Source organism: Falco naumanni, chromosome 12, assembly GCF_017639655.2.
Source record: "Falco naumanni isolate bFalNau1 chromosome 12, bFalNau1.pat, whole genome shotgun sequence".
NCBI lineage: Eukaryota > Metazoa > Chordata > Aves > Falconiformes > Falconidae > Falco > Falco naumanni.
In genome coordinates this window covers 17,645,165-17,664,633 of record NC_054065.1, presented here as the reverse complement: position 1 = coordinate 17,664,633, position 19,469 = coordinate 17,645,165, and the positions used below count along the sequence as shown (strand labels likewise).

Sequence of the window (19,469 nt, the reverse complement as noted above, 5' to 3'; positions counted from 1 at the left end):
CATATTTGATATTTTTCTACTAAATGCTTTTATTTGCAAGTAAAGTAATGACCAAACTATTGTAATGATACATGGTGTTTTCATTTTTATGATATAGCAGTTACATGTTGGAAAAAAACCCAAAGAGAGATGGAAGAGAAATATTTATTAAATGATTAAGATATTTTTCTGCTATTAATTGGGAAGAGTGTCAGGTGGTATATGGTGGGAAGAAAAGAATTTATGAAGAAGCAAATTGGTTTAATCTTAGTCATGGTTTTGATGACAACCTGACCTGTTGAAATGGCCTAGGTGGCTGGTTTAGGTTTGCGTATTTTAAAATTATGTCCACTGATCAGCTTTCCCCAGTAGCTCATAGAGCTCAGCTAAGTGACGTTTTCATTGGTTCACAGTATGTAAAGAAGATTTATGTAAACCCTGACAGGAGCTGAAACAGAAAATGTTATGAAATGAAATGAAATTATTTTGGCTGGCACAGTTGAGAAACAGCGGAAGAATGCATTTATATTTCTGTTCTTCATAATGAATTGTTGTGCTCTGACCAATTAGTAACAGTTGTTTGCAAACCCACATATTGCTATAAATGCTGAATTTTAAAATCAAAGCAAGCTATTATTTAAACTTCACCTTATAGCCACATTTTGTACCCACATACAATATGCTCTGCCTTTTTTTCTTCCTGCATATTGAAGAAAATATCAGTTGAATAGTAGTTTCCACGTGACTTGCTAATGACATGCCAATAATGGAACTAAAATGTGGTTAAAGATGGTGTAGTTCTGTCTTAAAGCAGGTGGATGTTCCTCCAGCCTTCCATTGGTAGTTCTTGATACCCAAACGAGCATTGTGTTACTGTTCCATCACAAGATGCATTCAGGTGTGTTGGACTGTCAAAGAGCAGGAAGAACGGTGTTATGCTGTTCTTCAAAAGTTCTTTAAAACTCTATAACCTTTTATACAGGAAAAGAAAAAATGGCTATGGTAATGTCTCCTATATTATGTAGTGCATTACCCTGTGACACTTGAAAGGGCTTGGAAGGAAATTTGCAGAACTAGAATTTGTGTTGCTATGTTAGCATTGAAGTGGAGCACTTGAATGGAGACAGGCCACTGAGGGGAAAAAAGCTTATGAAATACTGTCTTATGGGAAGCCCTTGGAAAAACCAAGAGGCTTTAGTGAGGGTGAATTTGATAGAATCCTTCAGAAGCTGGTGTGCTTACAAAATGAAGTAGAGCTTGTGTTTTAGAGCTTTCCCAGCCAATTTAATAACCATGGAGAAATGTTGTGTAGAAGTATTGCAGAATTCTCTAGGAAAGTTAGTTTTCCTCACAAGGGAAATTGGATCACGTTTGTACAACTGTTCATAAACTATTTTAGTGGGGTTTTTTTAGCGATGTGATGAAATCCTGTTTTTAGACTGCTTGAGTAGGGCTGAAGTCTAGCTAATTTTGGATGAGTCCCCTCTCACTTCAGCTGTCTTGGTGAAGAACCCTGTTTAACTTAACAACTGTATGCATCGTTCTGTAGTGAATAGAAACACTTAACCCACATGTAAAGTAACTTATTCTACATATTTAAAAAATGCCTATTTAATTTGGTTTATGTAGATATACTTATATAAATATGTATGTAAATAGAATACATCTGATATTTATTTTATGCGTTTCAGTGCAGCAGTTCACTGTAGTTGGATCTGTATGCATTGCCTATAAAATGAACATAAGATTCAAGTTAGACTAAATGCATGACTTCTGAGTGGCTAGGGCTGGTGATTGCTATTTTTGACTTAATTTGTTAACTAGGATCTTGTTTTTGAACTCTCATCTTCATTGTGAATAGCAACAGGGTACATAGCATTCTTTTCATGGTCTGAAAATTAGTATAATTTTTCATTTCAAATTCTGGAGGGGAAAAAAATAGCCATTTATGAAAATAAAAATACCTATAGCAACAATGTTACCTGGAGGAAGCAATCATGTTGCATGTAACTCTGTTAGCAGTATTTAAAAAAAAAAAGGGCAATAAAACATTTTTTTTGATCCACTGAGATGTAGTATATACTTGCTAACCAGTACTGTCTTGTAATTCTGTGTACTGGAAATCAGACTTGTTTCTTCTATGCAGGTTTCTGATTATCAGCAATCAATAACATAATTCAGTTATCTGGCACATCTCAAAGATTTTTAAGATAGATATCCAAATTCTGTTTTGGTATAATTGACTTAAGGTTAGTTGAATCCATTAATATGGGCAGAGAACTTTGTCCTCTATTATACTGCCTCTGAGAGGCAGAAGTCCTAATTTTGCAAGCGAGCCCTTATGTGAATAAATTGCCATGTAAGTCAAAAGTTTACATATAAAATCCTAAACAGTAGGAAAAAAAGAAACACTTTCTTTAGTAGTATGTTCTCAATATTTTTAGTATGCTTTTACAGAATATTGACATAAGATGTTGTTACCATATACCTGTTAATATTCAATTGTCCCTTACTCGCAGCTGCCAGATTGCTTATCCCTCTGCTCCATTTGACTTGCATGGCAAAACAATGAGAACAGTTCATTGTTATAAGCAGACTTCCTGAACAAAAGTACACAATTACTCTTCCTCTTCCCCCCTCCTCTAAACTGAATCATTCATGGAGTTTCATCATTTGAGTGGCTTAGGAGTACAGAACAGATGGAAATACGGCAGCTTACAAAAGGAGGTAAAGAGCACTTCTGCTTTTCCCTGTCACGTTGAGACAGACTAGTTAAGAGACACCCATAGATAGCAAAGCCTTCTTTGCTGCCAGATGCTGATATTGCTACTTGCAATTTTTTTCCCATTCTAAAGACAAGCTATAAATCCATGGGAGGTCATAGTGCTGTGCCAGCTTCCTATATTGTGAAATTTCTTTCAGAAGCTGCCTGAAGGAGAAGCTCTACTCCTCCAGCACTAACAGTGCACTTGTTAGGGGACAGCCTGGAAAGCCCAAGGCTTTAGACTGCTCTCCACTGGGTGTCTTTCAGCATTGCCAACTCTTCCACTGGATTGCTCAAATCTCAGGGAATTTGGATTTTTTTCTGAAAACATAATTTTCTAGAACTTGCTCCCATTCAATTCTAGTCTTTGAAGCAGAAAAAGGTTGGAAAATACAAATGCTAAAGTCTGAGAAGTGAAAAGCAGACTGCATAAAAAGCCCTTACAAGAGCAACAAACCTGACAGGACCATTTTTATCCTCATCTTTTTTTACACTAATCCTGTTTTGGACCCTGCTTGTAGCTGTTGAATGCTTGTTCTGTGTTGAGAGGGAGGGTGAGTAACTAGTCATTTTAGCAATCTTTTGTAAATTTTGTAGTAGGAACTGTGTGGCCCACATACTGAAAAGAAAATGCTAATTGAACTGTTTATCACACAGAAGGTGACGTTCTCGAAAGTAGGATTTAGTTTTTTCTACTAGAATTTGAACATTCCCATGTTTTGCTTTCAAAACCAGTTCTGCAAAATACTTAAGCATGCTTTGCTGATGTGGGCATTGGAAGGGAGAGAAAACAGCTCTTAAAATACAATTTAAAAATTCTCCATTTTAAACTGTGTAATGAGTATTTCTGTAACAGTTGTGGTCTTTACACTCTCTATGTCAAAACTGATCTGCAAGGTTTTTTACCTTCTGTAGATTTACTTTAAAATTCCTCTTTGCATTCAGTGTAAATACCTATTTATGTTTCCCATGAATGGAAACAGCTGTGTCAGTGGAAACTTCCCAAATGTAGGTACACACTGAGGTGTTCATTCACAGGCTAAAATAACTGCAACAGTTAATCAGTAAAGTTACATTCCTAAAAATATTTGTTTACAGTTTTAATACATTTATTGGATTTTTAAAGTTTTGACAAATAGTAACTACCCACTTAGCACTTTAAGGGATATTTTTTAAAAAATTCATTTGGTCAAACAAACAAATGGAGCTCCTGTGGACTTGTCAAATCATCCGGTAGTATTAGCTGGAATATTTTTATTAACTTCTTTGAGCCATGTTCTGTCCCATTTGCAATCATGTAGGATCTTTAAGAATAAGCATTTCTAGTAACTTACTTTTGGGAGACGAGATCAAGGTGGTGGTGGTTGTTACTCTGCCAGAATATTTTATCAGACTTGCAAAGCATGTAATCAGTCAATTCTGCTATTAACCAAACATTGGGTGACTTCACTTTATATATGCAGTACATAAGAAAAATGAAGTTTATAGGAGGCTGGTGTTTGTAAGAAGTAATTAGCTTGGGAAAGATCTGTCATATTTATTTGCTGTTACTTTGCAAACTGCATCTAATGATTGCACAGGTTTTTAGTCTTGTATCTTCATCTGGAGAAGGGTGTTTATAAGTCTTTCAATGAACAGGAGACCCTATAAACATGCTGTGTTATTAATTTCTTCAGTGCTGCTTGTTGTCCAAGGTCATATTGATTTTTCTGTATTAATTCAGTGTTGCATGTGGTGTATGTGTTGTTTCTAGACTGAAGTACACTTATTGACAGTTGAATTGACATGCTTTGTCAGTGGTTTTTCATCTGTTTTAGTGCTTATAGAGTTTTGTGAGTGAAGTTGTTTGAATGATTTCAGAAATACTTAAGAGTTCTGGTGTAGCTGATCGAGATACAAATGCAGGCTGAAAGTTTAAAACTTAACTAATATGATGACACAATGATTAGATTTAAAAACTAGAATAACAGATGGCCATTAAGTGGGTAAGAGAGTTAAATCGCCTGAGGAATGATCAAAAACATTTTCAACCAAGTTAGTTTTACATAGACTGAGAGACAGATGCTGGTGTATGTAAAAGCTTGTGACCTCCCCGCTGCATTTATTATTGTAGATTTCTTCTTTCTTTGGAATTATTGGTTTATGTGTGACACGAATGTATGCAGTTACTTATGGTAGCTTTCTACCAACTTATTAAGTTACCATTTGCAATATGTCAGTATTGAATCAACTGTAGCGTGACTTAAAAATGACCTTGGCACATTAGGTTTTTTTCTTAACTGTATTTATTATAGGCAATATGTAATTAAGAATTAAGAACTATTCTAAACTCTTTCTGTATGTACTATGTCTAATCAGTTGTAATGATAATTTTTCATTGTTATATGTCCCAATTTACATTATGCAGTTGTATTTCTATACAATTACAGATTCCCTATTTTAGAGTGGGGAGTTGAACTGCAATAAAACACCATAACTCATGCTGGAGGTGGTAGGTACTGCAGAAAGCAGCCTGTTGGAAGTTCTTGGTTATGTAATTACAAGAGATGACGTTTTTCTAATACATTCATCTTCAAACTCATATGCTCATAAGATACTTGTTTCACAGGATGAAGAACTTCAGGTGATATTTAATGATAAAGACTGTTAGCTGAAGTCATGGCAGTATTTTGTGAATGCATAACATTTTGTTTAGGTTGATTATTAGACCTTTTGCATCAAAATATCCAACAAAGTCTTTAGAATTGTGACTACATTAGGTTATATATTTAAATTAAAATACATGAGCTTAGAAGAGATTTCCTGGTTCTTCTCAGTTCATTTACTTGAAGGCCTTAAGTTTTGCAAATACAATTATTGCTGATTGTCATGTGTTATGGCAGAAGTTCTACTGGAAAAATGAAAACAGTATCAGTATAAGCAGGGTCATAGTTGATAAATCTTTAACATAGATGTAGCTTGTTAATCAGGTTATCCACAGGATTTTTTCCAGGCATTCAACTTTGATAGAATCAATACAACAAGAAAAATAGTATTTATGTTCTGTGTTGCAGCATCCTTTTGCAAAGATATGTTAGTAGAAAATATCTCATGGGTTCCAAACCATCTCTACAATTCTCCGTGTGTCCATTTATCAGAGCTTTTGTTCCTTAGTTGTTCCTTGTAGTTGTTGTTGTTATCATAATTAATTGTGCTTCTTATTCTTTAAGGGCTCAGAAAATGAGATCTGGTAGTGCTAGGAACTGTCTGAACATAGAACAGAAGAAGGTGCTTACACAGAAATCTGTCTAAATGACATGCATCCAGGAGCTAGTCTTTTTGCGTGGCCGTTTCAGGAATTTGTGTTAGTTAAAAGTGGTGGTTTTTTTCACTGATGTCTTCTATTGCAAATACAGGTTGGATTGGGTGGCTGTTTTTGTATTTTTTAAATTATCTCTGATTGTTGCCGTTTTGGGAGATATGTGGTGCTGTTGGAAAACTGATGAGCCAGGATGTGAAACAGTTTCTGGTAACTGATGTTGGGGTAGTAAACTGGCTGTGAAAGAATGCTTGAGTTTGCTCAGAATTTCTAATATATGACTGGGTAGATAGACCTCAGCTGAATCTTCTTCTGGTAGGTGAGGAGCAGTTCACCTCTTTTTCTAGAAACATTTCTCAGGTTTTTAGAAGCTACAAATTATTCTTTATTCCCACTGATACATCTCTTCCATCAGAATGTATCTCTAGCCCACCTTTGCTCTTCCTCCTGGCATTAGCATTTTTCTCTAAAAGAAACTTCCAAGTTAATCACCAGCTTTTTATTGCAAATAATTGCATTTTAAGATTTTAACACAGGAGTCAGCCTTCTTTATTGTATTAGTTTTGTCTGCTGGTTTAACCACTTGTTTACAAAGGTTACCGCTTTTCTAGACTTTTTTTTTTTATTTGCTTTTTAAATGAGAATGAATGGAGAACCTATTGTATAATAAGCCATGTTCCTTGTGGTAAACACATGGAAAAGAAGACTCACAGAGTCCCTAACTAGCTTCACTGCAGAGACCGTCTTATCTCTTATTTTGAAATGCAGAATTTGATTGAGCATTCAACACACACGTATCCTTAACTTCCTCTGCATTTTCATGTCTGAGAGAAGCTGATGTGTTGGAATTGGCTTAGGAAGAGTCTGAGGAGAGGCAAAGGTGGAGTTGGACTGTGCTGTTCCCAGTGGGCCCCAACAAGCCGTTGTAGCTCCTCCAGAGCTGTAGGTGAAGCAGAAAGGATCTACACCACTGGATTATTTGTGGCGTTCGGGCAGGCAGTCTTCCAGGTATAAAATGTAAATTATCTGTGAAGTAAGGATGCTGCTTGGTGCCTGGGAAGCTGCCAAGGCTTAGCAAGCCACATGAATATTAAGGTTTTAGACTCGAGGCTGGGGCTTTTTCTGGGAGTTAAAATAACCTGAAACTATCTGAACAGGACAGTGCTGAACTGGCAGTGCTAACTGAATGGTGTCTGTCTTAAGTCACATTACTCAGGTAGGTTCATGAGTTAGAGCTCTTTCATAAATGCAACTCCCCCTGTAAGTTCTTAGGAATACGGCATGCTGGGGGATACAGGGTTTGAAGTGTTCATACTGTATAGCTTTTCTGCCTTCCTGATGTAAAGAAAAATATCCAGTCAGAGAAACCAGGCACACATTTGTTATGCTCTGTTCAGTCTCGGTAAGTTGCTTCTTCTAAAAACCTAATCTCATCTTATGCATAGCTTGAGTAAAGGTAGGATATTACACTGACTGTTTGGTTTTCCTGCTGTAGGCTTCCTTGCTTAATAGAACACCAGAAAGCAGTAGCATGTGAGCCAACTTCAAATGTAACTAGAATCTTTGCTTTCAATGAGAACCTACTTCCTTTGAAGCTTTGGTTTTATGTAGGTAGGGTTTGGGGGATTATTTCATCCCTGTTCAACTCAGTAGCAAAAGATCAGCATTCAGACCACAAGGGAAAAAGGGTAAAATCAAAGAGATAAAAGAAGCTTAAACTGATTTACAAAGTTTTCTCCTTCTGCTATTGACTTCATTTTCTCCTCTTAGGAGGCATAATTCAAAACTATTATTAGTATGTCTTTTCTCTTGTGTGTTATTTGGTTTAATCTTAAAATATATCTGTGCTGAAGTGTGGATGCTTGTTGCAAAAATGAGCATTCTTTTTTTCTTTCTTTTTCTTCTTGGAACTAGTCATCTATTTATGACTGTGTTTACAACTGGAAGAAATGTTTGCCTAGCCAAATCTTGACTTTCTAGTTTGTTTCTTTAAAACAAACAAACAAACCAAGAAACCCAGAAAAAAAAAAAAACCAAAACAAAAAAAACCAAAAACCCAAACCAAAACCAAAAACAACCCGCAAGCCTTGCATTTATATTAATGTGGAAACTTGAAGGTTATGATGCTCAGCCAGACAACTTTGTCATATCCTAAATAAACAACTTTAAATAAATCTCTTGTTGTCCCAAATCTGTTAGAATAAGTTCAGGTCAGTGGTTATCTATAATTCAACTGACTCTGGTCTGTATTTACTTGTTGGTGTGGTAGGGGATGCGTTTTTTTCCAAGACAAAACTTCACCTGCTGATAGCATGGCTTCTGAAAGCAGACATTTGTGCATTGTTACCTGAATGACAATAACTGGAAGGTCTAAGAAGAGGAGCTGTGAAATAATAGTGTGAGAGTCCATATTAAGTTCTTTGCCCTTGCAAGTTAATACTGACTTCAGTAATGGCACAGGCATTTGGTTGGGAAAATGAACTTTGCAGGCTAACTGTTCAAACCCCAAATTTTTTTTAAAGGTATCAGTGCAAACACAAATCAGCACTTGGTGACAGTTCAGTCTGTCGGTACATGATTCTTTTAAACTGCACTGTTCAGTGAAGAGGTTCTCCAAAGGCTGCCTATGTAATTTTGACTTTGTGTGGCAAATGCCTTCATAACGAACATCTCTCCATGGATTTACAGCTGTCCCTTGGACTGTATCCAGTTAGCTGATTGAACATCTGGTAAGCATTGTGTGTTTGTAATAAGCCCTTACTGTATAAAGCTGGCTCAAGCTTTTCAGGCAAAGATGGATGACCTTGTCTTGGCAGGCTTCTAGCTGTTTGCCAAAACAACTGCCTCACAGGAAGCAAGACACTGGTAGAGGATTTGGTTTAAAGGCACCTTTGTATTATACTGTAAGAGTTTGTAATTGTTTAAGCAAAATTGCATTAGGCTGAAATAGAAAAGTAATGAAACTCTCATACATACCATGTTCCAAACTGCTGTCCCTCTTCTCCATTTATGTAGTAGAAGCTGTAATTTCCATATGTTATTTTTTGCCTAACAACATTGTGCAAGACCTTTGGAATAGGCATGTTTAGTTTTACCACTGCATATGCCTAGTGTGTTCTTGTAAGAAAACTGGAGAAAAGAATAAAATTAAAATCAATAGGGGTGTTTTCAAATGTAAGAAAGACATGAACTAATAATAATATTTGAAATAGAAATACATCTTTGGAAATCTGTATATGGGTAGCTATTTCATAATATAAGACACAATAATCTAACGCTTTTTGTGTAGCATGATGTGATGTGAAAAATATAGTATCATAGTTTATATATATTGGTTTTGTTATACTTCATAACATACATAAGCTATGCTATGTTATGGTTTGTTTGTATTTTGCTCTACACTGTTGTTGTTGTAGTAGTGTGCTGTGAATCGATCTGTTCCTTCACCCTTTTGCTGCCCAGCAAGTCTATTTATTGTTAGCATCACTGAACAAAAAAGACTTGATATACTCTGTTTTGATGAATTGATGGAGGGATGAATAGATGAGGTAATACATACATTAAAGACGAGTCTAGCTGTGTTCCTGGCTATTCCATGTACTGGTGAGGTTGTGAAAACTTTGGCGTGTTGATGTCTTTTGTGAACATCAATAACCAGATGTTTACTGCCTTCAACGTAGTCTAAAAATGTCCTTCTACTTTTAAAACATGAGTTATACGCTAGCATAAGTAACTGGAGTAAAAAACTTGGTTTTTTTGCTTGTAGTCTTGCAAGGTTAAAATATTTGAGTACAGCTGGAAACAGGAATCAGTTTAGGAAGTTCTTTCTTAGTGGAGGCTCAAAATCTGCATACAATCACATATTTATTCCATGAATCCATTGAAAATGAGCATTAAAAATGTTGTAATATATTAAGTAAAGGTTAACAATTGTTTTTGTTTTAAAAGCTATTTGAAAGAATCAGTAACTTAACTGAAAATTACCATTGCTATTTCTTAAGTAAAAGCCTGAATTTCAAACTTTTGGACGTTTTTAAAAAAGCGAATGTTCTAAAAACACAGTCCCATTACCTGTGCTCATTTTCTACAGGATCTTACATCATTTCAGTCTTTTGCACTTAGCATTTCAGAAGAGTGAACAATATTAAAAACCTGTGGTGCATAATATGGAGTTTCAGTAAAGATAAACCAAAGCATTTGAGAAAATCTAATACATTATGTATTTTGCAAATCAGAAAAACTTCTACTTGCTGTTACTTTTTGTTTTGATCATGCAGTACAGTGAATGTCCCAATAATTAGAGATTAGTTACAGTAATAAATAAAAATACTATATATAAAATAAATATAAATATAAAATATAAAATAAAAAGGGAAGCCCCTTGTCTTTAGTGAAGATAGAACAGATAGAAAATTTCATTTATATTACAGTGTTATAAAGGAACACTGAGAAATACACTGTTTCTACTTCTCTGTTTATAATTCTTGGATCAGTACCAGGAAACTAGATCTTTCCAGTTAATTGTTAAGCATATACTTTTCTTCTTTATTAGACTCTTATATTATAAAAAAATATAACAATTTTAAACTTCATCCCATCATCTTGCAAGTCTGCTCTGCTGTGAGTGGTGTTATTTAAAGGAAACATCTTCCATTGAAATTCGTGAATTTTCCATTACAGATAAGTGACCCAGGGTATCAGTTCACGTCTGTCTAAAATACTAGAAGCCACCGTATTTCTCTCTTTTCAAAGCAATATAATTGTTTACATTTGCATAGAAATACCATAAGGCAAGAAAGAACTAGAAAGGAAGAATGTACTTCTTTCCCCATTTAGACTTCAAAAAAATGCAACTGTGAATGTATAATTGCATTCATACTTTGGTCAGGGTGCTTGAAAATCTAGTCCATCCTTAATTAAAAATATGATGCTGTATTTAACTATTGTACAACAAAGAACTGAAGCCATCTGGTTTTATTTTTTGAAAGAGTGTCCATTTAACAGGACCAGTCTCCCCGTAATCTTGTGCAAGGACTTTATTTGTGGCTTGATAAAAGTCAGATGACTACTGTGGAATTGGCTTCGCACCTGAAGAAAGTTTCAGGTGCAGAGGTCAGAATATTAAAATCGTCCTTGAGGCTTTGCCTCACCGGGTGAGTTGTTAGTTTAACAATAACCGTCTTCTGCATTTCAGTTGTTTAATTAAATAAGCAATGCGCCCCCTCGTGTTCAATTAACATTATACTTAATATTATATTCAGAAGCAGAGTTCACAAGTATTTCAATGTTTTGTAAATGTCAGTGTAAGAATCACATAGAACACATGCTGAACAGAGGAAAAAGGAGAAGGAAAAGGTCTCATTAGCTGCAAAAGCAGTAAGTAAGATTTAAATAGTGGGGGTTTTGTTTTTTAGACTACAGCAATTTGAGTTTCAGTATCTGATTTACTTTGGTGTTAGAACAGCTTGTGCACTAAATATGTTTTTATTTACTTTCAAAGACTTTAAAGTGTTTCTGGAAAAAACCCAGAGTTAAAGTTTATAAAAAAACCCTAAAGTTTTTTTAATAATTAATTTGTATGCATTCCTTAAGTACAGCAGATTTTGCTAATATCCATGATGTTTGTTTTAGTGCACACAGTTTTCATGCATTCATAGTTTTTAGAGTGAATAGAAATATATAATGGTTATACTGAATACACTTCAAGACTGGTTCAAATACAGTACTTCATCCAAGATTAATATTATAGCTCCTGATGTATGCAATGGAATCACTGCTGAACCCATTTTATAAGAGTGTTGTTGACAATAGAATTGTCTGATTAAACCCCAAAACTGGAGCAATTTGTACATCTGTCATCTTGACTTTGGGCAAGATTCTTCTGTGAATCAACAGAGTCCTCTGGAAAATAGGAGTACATCTGCCTATTGTCCTGCAAGGCTGATGGTAAGTGGAAGTTCTCCTTGAGAGAAGGAGCTTGATGAAGACTGGAAAAGGACTTAAGATTTAGATTTATATCTTGTTTTCAGTCAACTATGTACTTTTCACTGAAAGAGTAGAAAGTACACTCAGTGTGATCTAATGTTCTTGCAGTTATTTAAAATACAATTTATCCCTGTTTCAGAATCTTAAATGAACTTTTAGTTTTGGGGTGGTTTTGATGTTTTGGTTTTTTTAAGGATTCATTATTGTTAAAACTGTTTTTACTGGCTGTATTTACTAAACTACAGTTGAGGATCCTTTTTCAAAATCCTTCCTCTGGACATTTTACTGAATATATTATCTTTGTGTACAAATGCAGGAGTTATTAGTTCTTAGTTATATTTTAAATTTGAAAGTGGAAAGTTGACCATAATAAATAGATTTTTCTCTCAGTGTGCAGTAATGTAGTCAATTTAAGAACTGATCTTAAACCAGCAAAACCAAAACAAAACAAAAGCTGAAGACTGCAAATTAATTTCAGAATTTCAAGATTTAAAAACTTTTAATAATAGTTTGTTTGGGGTTTAGGGTTTTTTTGTGTGTGTTTTTTTGATTTTGGGTGGGTTTTTTTAAGGCTGTCTTCCCTGGTCTTTATTAAAGAGATAAATTATACATGCTCAGGGAAGGTCAGACATCTAGTCTTCATGGGGTATAATCAATATGAGAATCAACATTTCTTGTTTTGTCGAGATACTGCTTTGGAGGGTTAGATTGTGTTCATTTCAGAAGGTATACATCACTAGAGGTTGTTTAGCTTCTGTTAGGTACATTAAGCATTTCCCTTATTTGTGCTTGAGCGTTTGACTAAGTTATATAAGAAAACCATATCTTGTTCTTCAAGTATTTTTTCTAATTTTTTTGAGCGGGAGAAGGGGAGAGAGACTTCATGTACTCAGTAGTATCTTGTTTGATGTCTTCTCTGAAGGACTGTGTGCTCACAGACTTTCTACCTCAGGTAGCCAAGCCTTTTGGCATATTAGGATGTGATCCAGCTTTTCATGTTTCTGTTTCTTAGCAGCACCACAGACAGTCCTCATTATTTACAAATCTCTACCTCTGTATTGCTCCAGAAAGGCTAACTTGGGATATGAGCAATTAAATAGCATGAGCCTATGTTTCTGTATTCTTTTCAGGCTTATCACCCATTTCCTGGGCCTCAACATGAGTCGGTGGAACTCTTGCCACCAGCTGGACAGCTTACCTGAGTTGTTGGGTACACTCTTTCCTTAAAAACTGAGAATGACAGCTCAGTGAAAGGAAATACAAACATCTTTCTTCTGTGCCAGTTGAGCTACACGTAACAAACTATGAAAACTATTGGAAAATATTTCATTTCATTGCTACTGTCTTTGGAGAAGAAAGCCTTTAAGAATCCTGAAATCATTTGCAAATAATCTTGTGAAAAGCTGATGCAACTAGTACTGACCAATACATTCTATGCCAGTTTCTGTGCAGTATTAATATTTTTTTCTAGGGAACAAGATTCCTGATTCCTAATGTAATATATAGTAAAAGTAGTAAAAGCAGTTACCCTTTGCTGTGTGTATGGCAGATGTACAGGCTATAAAAGTTGTATTTGAGAGCTTGCATCTTTATTATTTCTTGTACAAACTCTTTTAACCATATAAAATACCAAAATGGAATTACTTTGTTACCAGATTTTTTTTTTTTTTTAAAATTATAAATACCATATGCTGCTGAAGTCACAGCTATCATCTCTTATGGTCGTATTTACCTAATATTTTGATTCCGTCTAGCATTACTGCTATAGTTAACATTACCAGCATTGAAGGACCGTATAAAAGACTTTAAAGGTGGATTGGATTTGCAGTAGCACAGGTGAAACTGGAATTGTTGCCGCTTTTTTTGGATAACATGAGGTATGCAGTATTTCTTCTGTGATTGTAATGAGGCCAACCCAGTTCCACTGGAACAATTTTACATCAATAACAGGTTTGGAAGACAACATGAAAAAAATCCATCTTGTCTTCCAGTTTTATACCTACACAAGAAAGACTAAGTAAAGAATCTGCCTTTAAACATCTGGAATCTATTTCTTCAGCCTGCTGGTATCAATGCTGGGTTTTCTTTTTGTTCGTTCTTCTCTTTATTCCCTGGAGACATATGGTTGGGGTTTTTAATTAGCTAGAAAATGGAAGTTTCTGTTAAGGGTTACTCAGAATAAAGTTGAATAATGGCATTGTTAAATTTAGTGGGATCTAAATTTTATTACTAGTTTCCTATTTTTATAGTATCCAACTTTTCCTTTTCACTTCTAGTCCTTCTTCCTCAGATAACAGTTGAATACTGACTTCATAGATTGATATACATTAATCACAGGTGAGCTGAACATGAAGTGTGCTGTTAAAGATTAGGTAATTCCAGTTTGAAATTTGTTTAGTGTTCTTAATACTGACATCCTTTTTGGAAATTTACTGCTACTTTTTTGTAGCAACGTAATCAATAGCATTTCAGAAGGTTGTTTTCTAAGAAATGGGGAAAACCTCAGCAATTGTGGAGAAAGAGTTTTTATATTATTTTTTAAAGAGATAGATATATCTATTATTATTATTTTCACTTGATTAGTACCTATTTGTAGTAGCTCCCTCTAGAGAACCCAACGGAAAAGTTGCAGCAATCACACAGTCTCTTGAGGCAAATGCCTCTCCACAGAAAGAAACTTGGAACAAGCCTTTTTCTCCCTTTGTTCCTTAAATTCTCTGGGATGTAGCCACCTATCTCATTTAGGTTCTTGTGAAAATCCCACCTGATATCTGTCTCTGTAGGCACGAAAGCATTAATCTGTCCCATGGTTCTTTGTACAGGGTTTGATTATGCACAGCTCTCGGCACCAGTGCATACAAGTAGTGTTTGCTCTTGCTCTGAATGCTAAACCAAACAAAGCTCGTTTTATGCCTTGTTACAATGGGAGGAAGAGAGCAGATGACCATTAATCGTATTGTTTGAATTTGGAGCTAAAAATCAAAGTCAAACTTCTTTTTCTCCTCGTTACTGTAAGGTTGGCTTGTATTCATTATCTTGCTGACTGGCCTGTAGCTGCCTTCCCTCGCTTCCTGCCGAGCTGTTATCCTGGCCTCAAGTGCGTTGCTTCCCCTTCCACTTCCTGCCAGCTTCATCTCCAGAAGCGCAGGCAGGCCAAAGTCTGAAGTCCCTGCTCTGGCAAACTGATTCTTACTCGGATATCGATATTTGGAGCTGTAATTTCCTGTAAATCCTTCCTTGCCGAGATCCTTAAAGCTTGCTATAGTTAGGATAAGTAAAAGCAGTTACATAGATGATGAAATCAGTTGAACAGCAGAGTGGATTTTCCACTTGGAGTTATTTTGGAAAGGCTATTGAAACATGTAATTGCTCTGGGGTGAAGTCACTATTTTGGTGTGGCAGAGAAACTGTAGCTGTCTATTGTTTAGAGTTCATTCTTAGCAGGGAAAAAATCATTGCAAATTGTAATATTTGCACTTTATTACAAGTTTGGGGGATAAATTACACTGCCTTTATATAGCAATAATGAGGTATGGAGCTGCCAATCCAGCAGGAAAAAAAATAATTGCAAATTGTAATATTTGTGTTTTATTATAAGTTTGGGGGGATAAATTAGCTTGCCTTTATATAGCAATAATGAGGCATGGAGCTGCCAATCCAAAACACCACTTCTTATATGTTTTTCACTTGAGAAGATAAACAGAATCCATTGGAAAAATGGAATAAATAGGAGATACTGTTGTTAAAAGACCATTCAGATTATAAAACCAAAATTAATCTTACCATTGAAAAGATGAAAAAAATTTAGACTAAACTGTTTCTATCTGTCAAAAGGACATATGTTTGTGTATGTGTACACACACATATATATGTATTTTTGTAGTTTAAAGAAATATTTTATAACTTCTTGTGATAAACTTTTATTATTAATACTTCTGTTTACTGTTATAAACTTTATTATTAAACTTCTTGTGCCTGGAAAATACTAGCGCTTGATATATTGCATCAGAAAAACAAGGAATTCCATTATGATTTTATCAAACACATTAATAATCAATAATGGTCATAATAGTATTGGTGTATTTATTTATATTGATGTATCCTTTTTATGTTCAAATGACAAGGTTATTTAGAGTTTTAATTCAAGATTATCATTGTGCCTATCTGGAATAGGGATAATAGATGTTATCACTGAACTGGAAGATGCTAGTGTACACAAAAGAGCTTGTTACTTATTTGGTTGGCTTTAAGTTCTCTCGTCAGTGCTACGTGTTCCTGTTGCACTGCATTGTGGTCTCACCTAAATACCAGTGCTCATCTCAGATCTTTATTTCGCACCTGGTTTCCCCCACCACATTCATCTTCATTTAAATAAAGAAAACCAAAGCAACTTATGTCATGTGTCTCCATCACAGTTGGTGATGACCTCCAAAATAAGTACTTCCTTTATTTAATATTGTTAAGTTTGAGATTGCTGCATCTCAATATTTAAATCCCATGCCAGAGAACAGCACTGTTTTGTGAGACTGTTATTTGCTTTTACTTCCTTTTTCTGCTTATGGCCTAGTTGTAATTTTTATATTCCTTCTGGCAAAAGCACAGAAATAGCTATTTGAAAATTAAATAAAAAGCCAAAAGGGAAAACAGAAGACATTTAAGAGTTTCTGCAAATAAGGAGTATGAAAAACTTGCTAAAATTTAAGCAGCAACTGACTATGCGGCAAAACATTATGTAAGGTATTTTCAGTGCTTTATCAACATCTGAGATAGGAAAAGAGTGTGTTTACAAACAAGTTGCAGGACAGAATGTAATGTAATTTGGAATTATTATTTAGAACATATAAACCATAGTTTTGATACCATGGTCTTACTCCTTCTGCTGGTATTGTTCATGTCCTTTATATGATAAAGAGCTGAGATCTCCCATGTATGGCAGTAATTGCATTTATATGTTATTTTGTATCATCATAGAACACTTTATATATTGCGTAAGTTTTACAATGTCTTTAGAAGATGGGGTTTTGTGTGGAGAAACAGAGATATTGCCAGACTGGGAGGTTTATAGGCTAATGGGTTGGTCAGTGAATGCAGGATTCAGGAGGCTACCTCAGGAAAACGTATTTGTGGCTTTGGACAAGTCATAAATTTACCCCATGTCTCAATTCTCTTTGTGCATGAACATTGTTATTAAATAGGACTGCCAAGGATAAAATACATGGAAAAATGAATCAATCAGATAAGGCTGCGAAGAAGAGACAGGCGTGTGTTGGAGCTGAGATTAAATCTCATGATGCCCGTGCTACCACCCTGAACTCAGTCAGGCATTGTAAAGAAAAGGCTATGTAAAGCTAATGGATACTTCTTCATCAGATGCTAAATGACGGTAGCCTTCTAAATTCTTTTCGTTAAGAAAAAAAAAGCGCAAGAAAGCGCTTTTCTGATTCTGGAGGAAAATATCATTAAAATGTTGATATTTCTTGTTTTATTTATTTCTATCTCCCCCCACCCCACCCCCCAATGCAGTACTTTAGAGCCTCCAGCTAGTAGCAAGTGCTTTATATTTTGCTTTAGGCCATTTTATTATAGCAGATTACAAGGCGGAGTTGCTTATTGGGAGCTGGATATGGAGTTTCAGTTCAGCTCCCTAAAGGAGGGCTATCGCCTATGTGCTGCCTATTATAGTCTCAAATCAAAACTTCTGAATAATCTGAAAATGGAATAACTTTAAAATATGAATTTCTGAATTGCATACATAGATGAAGGAAATACAGGAAGTCATTCTGTCAGTTTAGAGGAGAAGTGATTGGTGTAGTTTCTGGTTTGCTTTACTTCCATGACCTGTCAGCTGATGAAGGCTAAGACAAAGATTTGGCATGCAAGTTTTTCCCCACAGGATTCGTGCTAGGCAGTCTTAAGTATTTCCATTCACACTCTGTCACTTCAGAGATACATTAGAACCCACACTACGCTTCACCTGTAACCCCTTTGAAAAGAAAATCAAGTTTGGAATATAAAGACGTGCAGTAATACTGACATGAAAGTGATTAATTTTAAAGCTATTAAATTATGACTGAATCCCTTTTCAGGATTCAGAGCTGTGATCCTTATTCACGGAGGGCAGGTGGGGATTGCTGATGTATAGGCTGCAAATCAGGTTCTTTATCCTGCCTCATCTGTGTGACAAAAATCGGGGGGAAAAAAGCAGCAGTTTATTGAATGGGTGCTAATTAGTTTGGGGGTTTTATTAAATGTTCTGCATTACAGATTTAGTGTAGAGTACCAAACTAGCTCCCTCTTGCCAAGTCTTTTATCCTTAACACTAGTCACCGTAATGTAAGATATGGGCATTGCAATTTCCACACTGCATTATTTGAAAACTCTTGGAAAAAAGAGCAGTTGATTATGAAAATAGCTAAAACATCCTTTCAAGCTGCAGAAAGCCATGTTTGAAATAGGCAGCATGTGTGCTTTTAAAGAGGTAGAAGGGTGATTCTGCAGGTCATTCCTGGACTACTGCTTAGCTCATTTTGTGAGAGAACTTCAAACCATTAGGCTTCATCCATGACATTGTTAGAATATATTGTTAGAACACAATATATGTTTATAAAAGAAAACAAGAAGTTGCTTTAGATGATGGAAGAATTACTTTTAAAAGGGAAAATCCTTGGAGGAGTTTGTTTTTCTCTTGTTATTCAGAATTCATACACCATTAATGTTTAGTTCAAAGTATTTCAGTGCAGTGCTTTTACCTGAACAAAGTTGTGTTCATTAATAGTACAGAGAATGGATTTTGATTTGTAATTGATTAACTGTCTTAATGTGTTTGCATCAATTGAAAAATGCACTAGCACAAGTAAAAGTGCAATATTGCTCCAAGTAATTTTCCAGCCCTTTGTTTCAGTGGCTGGATGGCATTTAAGGTAACCGTGCAATGTAACGGATGCTGATTTCATCCTATATTGCTGTCATGGTAATGACTAATAGTGCTGATAAAAGGCAGTTGAGCGTTTGCCTAGGGCATGGAAAACAGACTCTAGGGTGAACTGTACCATGATGTCAACATTGTTTGCAATGCATGGATTCCATCATGGCTCTGTGTTTGTCCCATCTTTAAATAGTCCTTGCTTTTATGCAGATTTCCTTTGTTTTGATTTACAGTAAAAAATCTTGCATCCGTGTTGGTGTTCTGCTGGATTACAATGCTATTGGTACCATAGAGAAAAGCAAAATCTTAAAGTTTTGAAAAGGAATCTCTTTCTGCTTTTGATATTGAGGGAATACTTGGGTGGTCTGTATGAAATCAGTTGGTGGTCTAGCTCTAATTCCTTATGGATACATCAAAAACTTGTTTGTTATAAACAACACCCTTGCTGATACATGTGCAACATGGAGCAAGAACTAAGCTGTGGACAAATGAAATCTTCTGTAACCTTTAGATACAGC

At 35.4% G+C, this 19,469-nt stretch overlaps 1 protein-coding gene across 1 annotated transcript in view; it reads left to right on the top strand.

Moving 5' to 3' along the window:
* PRKCE (protein kinase C epsilon) overlaps positions 1 to 19,469 on the top strand; it is a 293,940-nt gene that overhangs the window by 103,825 nt on the left and 170,646 nt on the right. The window lies entirely within an intron of this gene.